Consider the following 8,000-nt stretch of genomic DNA (forward strand, 5'->3'; position numbering starts at 1 on the left):
CACTTCCTCATTCTTTCTGGTCATCTCCATAGCCAGATCTGCAAATTCATTAGGAATAGTTTTCTCTTGACTCGGAGGACAGTTTGGCACTGCTGCGCATCAACGGTTTTCCACCTTCCAAAAGCACTTTTCTGAGCACTCCTCCAGACTCTACAAAAATTTTTCACCATTTTACAAGACTTTGATAACAACTTTCTCACCTGTTCCCCAGTCTGTATGCCCATAACCCATGTGCTGGCTCTTTGCATGGAGAACTGCCCGCTTCTGGGGAGCTCTTTCTCAATCAGCCTTTGTCACAGAACAAAACACCCTAAAAACTTATAGACTTAAAAAAGAAATTTCAGTTTGCTCAGGATTCTTTTGATCAGCAGTTTGAGTAGGTCTTCTGCTCGTGTCACCTGGGTCACTTGTGCAGCTGCAGTCCCTGGCACCTCGACTGTGACTGCATAGTCTACGATGTTCTTTCTCCTACATCTGGGCACAGGTGCCGGGTGAGCCACATATCTCCCTCAGATCAGCCTGGGCTGCTTCACGTGGTGGCAGAAGAATTCCTGGCATGGAGAGAGGGTGAGCTCCAGGGCATGAGTGCTTTCCACCCCTCTATGCACTTTGGATTTGCTTGTAGGTCATTGGCCAAGGTTAATCACATGCTCAAGCGCAGAGTCAATGTCAAAAGGGGCCTCACAAGGGTGCTGCTCATAGAGCACACTAGAATTCACTGGTGCCCATTCCTTGATCCACCAGGAAGCATTTCTTGACAGCCTGAGACTACATTATAATGCCTTGCTTTGTGCTCTTACCACACTACACTTCCCTAAAATGATTAACTGTATAACTTGATATTTAACTTCTGACTCCCTAGGTGAATGTGTGCTCCTGGGGACAAAGAGGACACCTTGTTCTCTGCTCCGTCTTTAGCAAAAAAGAATGTGCTTGGTAAGCACTTAAGTGTTGGGTGAATGAGTGATAGAATAAAAATAATCCTAACGGAAGCTCTACAGATGTCAGTTTTTCTTTTAGCAGCTCACTTATCTGAATTTAGCTGCACGTTTATTTATTACCTGCATCCCCTTCTAGGGTAGAAGTTCCAGAGTATCAGGAACCTCACCCATTGTGTTTCTAGAAAATGCCTGAGCAAACTCTATCTCAATAAATCATTAGAAATAAGGAAAGAACAAACATCAACTATAACTGTATTTTATATATTAATAATAAAAATACTATTAATACATTAAAATAATATACTCCTCATTCAGACCAGGGGGTAGGTTCAAAACTCCACGGCCATCAAGACAAACAACCCAAGACTGGGAGACAGGATATGGTCTCTCCTGGAATCCCGGCCACATTGATGCCTCTCTCTGGGAAAAGTTTTCATTACGTGGGAAGAAAAGAGGTGGGACAGTTGTCCTGCAGTGGGGTCACAAGTAGCAAAGGTATCCCCAGTTCCTTGGGTCTCAGGAGGGACACGGGTACAGAGCATCGGGGCTGGAAGAGAAGAGCAAGATTAGCATCGTTATGCAGCAGCAGCAGAAAGAGAGACCCAGGCTTTTCCTCTCTTCTGCAAACCCCTCTGCAGTGGTGACTGGGCCCGCAAGGTCTCCTGCCGGCCTCCCTGATGGCTTAAAACCCCCCACGTGATGGCCAAGCAGCCAGGGTGACCCTCCAGTAACCAGGAAGCTAAGTGACCTACTTGAATGAAGGACAATTAGAAAGCACATTACGAACCTAACGGAAGATTATTACAGAGATTTATCTTCACATTTTTGTATTCATTCTTTCGTCTCTTCATTAATTCACTAAAACTTAATTGAGAACTTACTACCATATGATAGGAGCGTGTTGGGCAACGAGTACAGCTGTCTCTGCTGTGGCGAGAGAGACCAAGGTGTTTGCGTGGACAGGCTGGGGACAGAGATGGGCCCCCCCCATCAGGTCTGGAGGATAGGAAAGTGCCCTGCAGTGTGTGGGCAGCCTGCGCCCAGGTCCCGTGAAGCCAGGTATCCTGGAGGACCGAGATGCGGCCAGGAGGAAGTTTGTCTCCACCTGGTAGGCCTTGCTCGGCTTTGCCTGCAAACCTTAGCCAAGTACCTGTACGAGCCTTTGGATGGCCAGTTGTCAATTAAACTGGTTCCAATACATTTGCCATCTTCCAGAGCCCTGGACTGCGATTTGTGCTGACCCGTATTGGCCCCCCCGAGTGCAGCCATCTCTGTTGGGTACATACACGTGTATCTTCTTATTTACCTTTCCACCATCCCGGAGGGAAGCACTGTTATCTCCATAACTCGGCTGGGGAAACTGAGGCCCAGAGGGATCAAAGAACATCTTTGTGGTGGAAAGAATAGTGCAAGCTTTTCATTTAGCATATTCTGGTCCCTATCATGTCCAGGCCCTACGCTTGAGGACAGTTATTTGCTTCCACACTCTGGGCTTTTTCTGCCAGGTCAGTCTGGCTTCCAGAAAGGAGACAGGGGCAGGGTGTACCTGTAAGGAAAGTGGGGCTGGGGGATGGGGAGACTGGCCCAGGGTTGTCTGAACAGCCGCCAGCTTCTCCTGATTATTCCATCCCAGCGTCCTCCCTCCTCCCCCCTCCTCCCTCCTCCCCCCTCCTCCTCCCCCCTCCTCCCCCACCCCCTACTCCCTCCCCCCTCCTCCCTCCCCCCTCCTCCCTCCTCCCCCACCCCCTCCCTCCTCCCCCACCCCCTACTCCCTCCCCCCTCCCCCCTCCTCCCCCCTCCCTCCTCCCCCACCCCCTCCTCCCCCATCCCCCTCATCCCTCGTCCCTCATCCCTCCTCCCTCCCCCCCCTCCCCCCTCGTCCCTCGTCCCTCCTCCCCCACCCCCTCCTCCCCCATCCCCCTCATCCCTCGTCCCTCATCCCTCCTCCCTCCCCCCCCTCCCCCCTCGTCCCTCGTCCCTCCTCCCCCACCCCCTCCTCCCCCCTCCCCCATCCCTCCTCCCCCTTCTCCTTCCTCCCTCCTTGTCTCCACCTCCTCCCCCTTCCCTTCCCCCTCCTTCCCCTTCCTCCCCCCTTGTCCCTCCCTCCCCCCCACCTTACCCATACTCTCCCCTCCACTACCCAGGCCAGCGCTCTTTCCCAAACGTCTCCCTTGAAAGGTTAACAAAAGTGTTTTCACTGGTGCTGTTGTCATGTGATCAAAGCATAGCTCAGGAAATGGGGTCCCTCGAAAGCTGTTTATCTAAAATCTCTTATTTCACCAGTCGGAGCATTTTAAGAGCACATTCTGCACCTTCTCTCCCAAGGGCAAATATTTCGGTTACCTGTGTAGCAGGAGCCAGGCTGAGGCCACACATACTTGGCTTAGTGAAAGGACACATTTCCCTTTATGCTCCTGTGCACGCCCACCCCCAGGCAGCTTGGAGGCCAAGGGGAAACCCTAATCTGGTCTCTCACAGGACTTTGAGTGGTTCAAGGCAGCAAAGATTTAAAGACAAAAAGCTCTAAATCCAAGCTTAGGTGGGAGTGTTTTTTATTACTGATAAAAAACAGAGTCCTTTTTCTGGGTTATTCAGATGAGCCCAGAGTAAATATTTATCCTTTCAGCTAATGGGTCTGTTTGGAGGAGCTCTTGGGACTCCCAGACAGCCAAGCTGATGGATGGCCTTGTGCTTCCCTGCTTGGAGGGTAGGACCGGGCAAAATTCTCTGGGTGGGGAGCCCTCTGCCTGAGGCATGCCTGCCCCCCTGTATGAGGCACAACATCCCTCTCCTGGGGGCACGGGCTGGTGAGGGTCCCCGTGCTGAGACCTCCCGGCTCTACCCCTCTGAAGTGATTTAACAGTTGTATGGTCGCCTACCTCTGAGGAGAAGGAGAAAGCTTAGGTTTGAACGCAGCACTTTGTCCTTTGGGAGTTTTGGAGAGCACAGTGTTCACACCACCTGCGCCCCCGACACGCTGTACACACCCGACACGCGCACACATGGGAAGATTTACATGTATGAGTAAATGCAAGGATACATAGGGACACATTACTGAGAGATTTGTTGAGGGTGGAGACTCTTCCTTATTCATATTTGTGTTCTCACATTGCCTAGCAATGCTTGGCATAGAGATGATTAATACATGCTTTTTGAATGAATACATGAATAATTATAATTATAACCATTTATTTAGCACTTAATAAGTGCCAGGTGTCAAAGGAAGTGCTTCAGAAACATCCTCTTATTTAACCCTCACAACAGACCGCTCAATTTGGGGCTGGCATTCTCCCCATTTCACAGATATGGAGACTGAGGCTTAGCAAGGCCAAGTGTTTTATCCAAGGTTACACAGCGGGTCAGTGGCAGCAAGGCGACTCTGACTACCGAGTTGATGCTCCTGACACTCTCCCCTGTAAACTTATTTACCCGAAGTAGAAATTTAAAATATTTCTACAGGGACACCTGGGTGGCTCAGTGGTTGAGCATCTACCTTTGGCTCAGATCGTGATCCCGGGGTCCTGGGATCGAGTCCCACATCAGGTTCCCCACAGGGAACCGATGCTTCTTTCTCCCTCTGCCTGTGTCTCTGCCTCTCTCTTGCTTGTGAATAAAATCCTTAAAAAAATAAAATAAAAAATAAAAATATTTCTACAAATGTTATATAAAAATAGCCAAGTTTTCTCACCAAGGTGCCAAAACCCTACCTGCAAGCCTGGATTCTGTGGTCTGTGTCCCCGACGTTCCTTTCTCGTCCTCCTTCCTCCTGGCCCCATTCGTCACTCAGTGGAGGCGTCAGCTCCAGAGTGAAGATCTTATATTTCCGAGTGGCAGGGAAGAGCTGTTCCGGCAGCACAAATGTTTTCCTGAAGAGCACATTGGCAGGTTCCCGCCCATATCCATTTTCCATCACTGCCAAAACAAACTGTCAAAGACTTCACATTTTAATGCAATGCTCATTTATTACCGTGAAGTTTTGTAGGTCAGGAGTTCTCAGCAGGCTAAGTGGGTCTCTATTCAGGGCATCGCAGGCTGCTGCGAAGGTACAGGCCAGCCGGACTCTCACCTGGAAGTGCTGGGGGAGAACCTGCTCTCAGGCTCACTCAGGTGTGGGCAGAGCTGGCTTCCTGGCAGGTGTAGGATGGAGGTCCCTGGCTGCTCGCCGGCTGTCAGCCAGGGGCCGTTGTTTGTTCTTAGGAGCTGCCCACACTCTTTCTCATGTGGCCCCTTCCATTTCAGACAAAAGCATGTCAGTTCCCCCCTCAGGCTTGAACTCCTTCTGACTTCCTCTTCTGTGACCACCTGCAGAAAGTTCTCCTCTTTTCAAGGCGCGTGTGATTAGATTAGAAGCACCCGGGTAACTTCTCGTTAAGGCCAACTGTGCCATATAACATAACGCAGTTCCACAAATAATTCACAGGTTCTGGGGATCCGGACATTGGATTCTGGGGGCCATTCCTAGAAATAATCCCTGCCATAGGGCCCTTGATCACCATGGGAAAAAAATGCATCAATACTTCAAAATTCAGGCAAAGCACATCAAGATAGAAGTGCAAGAAAATAACATGGCACTTACTGTAGGCTCTTAATAAATGTGTATCTGACCACCCGCTGTTCAGCGTGAGCCATAATGTTACACAGAGGAAGGAGAAGAAAAGGACATTCCTTGGTTAAGTGAGAATAGTTCATGCGTACAGATCCTTTCTATGGCAGGCACAATTTTAAGTGTCTTACATGCATTAATTCCTTTTATCTTCAGAGAAGTGTATGATATTTGGATAGCCTCTCCATCTTAGGGGCAAGGGACAACTAGATGAAGGACATTGCTAAACTTTGTGCAGCTAGTGATGGCTACAGGCTTTGAAAGTGCACAGTCTGGCTCCCCCTGAGACAGTATGCTTAACTATTACACGAGATGCATCTAGAATCATAGCCTTTTGGGCATTCTGTCATAGAAGATAGGGCTAGGGCAAAAAATTGGATCATAAACTAGGTATCTGTGGGTCTGTGATGTGGGCTAAAACCAACAGAGGTCAGAAGGGCTCCGTGGAGAAAGCCTGGGATTTCTAGTAAGAAGATCTGGTGTCCACTTGCAACCATCAAAGTTATGAAGGTTGTGACCTTGGGCACATCAGTTCTCTGAGCCTCTGTTTCCTCACTTACAACATGGGGGTACTAATACCTGTTCCTCAATTTTTAAAGGATTGTCATGTGGTTCAGTGCTCTGTAAACATCATGCAACTGGGCTATGCACATCTAAGAGAGTATTGCCAGATCCTGTGTGCCAAGAAGGAGAGCCTTGTTAGGTAAGAACATTTTTTATATCCTTAGGCCTTGGGCGTTTTCACTTATAAATTTAACATTCATCCTTAAAAAGCTACCATTCGTTTGTCTTTTTCAATCTATTTTTATGTTCCTCTTTGCACATGGGAAGCTGATGGGAGTTAATCCCCTTGGGGAATTCCATTAGAGATTAGTAGAGGGCCCTTTTTCCTCGTAGACTGAAAGGGAAGAGAGAGGAGGTGGGGGAGAGTTGGAAGAAGGTCTGGCAGGAGTCGTGTATCGGTTGGAGGTCTCCAGAGAAACCAACAGGATGCATAGATGTATATATGTATATATATGGACATTTCCTATAGGAATTGACTCATGTGATTACAGAGGCTGAGAAGCCCTGTGACCTGCTGCTCATATGCTGGAAACCCAGGAAAGCTGGAGGTGTCACTCAGTCCCAGTCCAAAGGCCTGAGAACCAGGACAGTTATTGTCAGAGGGCGGGAGGAGACATGTGTCCCAGATCCAGCAGAGGAAAAATTCTACCCTTTCTCTGCCTCTTCATTTATTCAGGCCCTCAACCAATTAGATGCTGCCCATCCCCACTGGTGTGACTTTACCCGGTCCCCCCATTCCAATGCTAATCTCTTCCAGAAACATCTCCCAACACACCCAGATATAATGTCTTCCCCTCCAGACATCCCTGCACCCAGTCACTCTGACTCAAAAAATTAGCCATCATGAAGCAGGAGGGAGGGAAAGGGCTAATTGAAGTCATAGGACTCTTTTCTCTGCAGATGGATCAAAGGCAGAGTGAACTGGATGGAGGGCTGCAGAAGGCAAGGGAGGAGGTGATACTTAGCAACAGCTGCTTTGGAAAAAAAAGAATGGAAATTGAGCCAACACATGTTAAAGGATTATCAAGAAACACTTAGAGTCTGGTGAAGATTGAAAATCATAAATTTGTTATGAAGTCAATTAGCACGATTATGCACTTTTCTTCCAATAGGTCTCAGCTGGGGATCAGAAGCAAAAAAAAAAAAAAAAAAATCCCCTATTAGCTTGAAGCTCAGAAAGAAACATATTTATTGAGCATCAACAATTCATCCATTCACTCTTGCAAAAATATTTATTAAATACCTGCTATGTTCCAGGCTCTGTTCTAGGCCTTGAGGACGGGACAATAGCAAGGTGGAATGATTTTCTTTTCTGATAGAGCTAGCCATTTTTAAAAAGATTAAAAAAAATTTTTTTAAAGATTTTATTTATTTATTTGAGAGAGAGAGAGAAAGAGATATGACAGAGATAGCAAGAGAGAGCATAGCAGGGACAAAAGGGAGAGACAGGTTCTTTGCTCAGCAAGGAGCCCAACACGGGGCTTGATCCCAGGACCCAAAGATCATGACCTGAGCTTAAGGCAGACGTTTAACCGACTGAGCCACCCAGGCACCCCTTTTTAAAGATTTTTTTATTTACCTATTTGAAAGAAAGAGAGAGAGCATGATGAGCAAGGGACGGGCAGATGGAGAGGAAGAAGCAGACTCCACACTGAGCAGGGAGCCCAACGCGGGCCTCAATGCCAGGACCCTGAGACCATAACCTGAACTGAAGGCAGATGCTCCACTGACCAAGCCACCCAGTTGCCCAGGAGCTTGCCATTTTGCGGCATAAACCAGAATGATAAATAGGCGAACTAATACATAATTAAGATAATAGCAGACTGTGATTTATGTCATCAATTTATATGTACATACTAACATCTCCATATGTATATATGTAGATTTCAATA

At 47.9% G+C, this 8,000-nt stretch overlaps 1 long non-coding RNA gene across 1 annotated transcript in view; it reads left to right on the forward strand.

Annotated features, from left to right (window-relative positions):
- Positions 1-6,247, forward strand: part of LOC140595043 (uncharacterized) — a 29,672-nt gene extending 23,425 nt beyond the window's left edge. The window contains exon 3 of the long non-coding RNA XR_011996440.1: positions 6,144-6,247. This is a non-coding gene — a long non-coding RNA (uncharacterized lncRNA). The remainder of the gene's footprint in view (positions 1-6,143) is intronic.
- Positions 6,248-8,000: the final 1,753 nt, after the last annotated feature.

Source organism: Vulpes vulpes, chromosome 13 (genome assembly GCF_048418805.1).
Source record: "Vulpes vulpes isolate BD-2025 chromosome 13, VulVul3, whole genome shotgun sequence".
Classification (NCBI taxonomy): Eukaryota; Metazoa; Chordata; class Mammalia; order Carnivora; family Canidae; genus Vulpes; species Vulpes vulpes.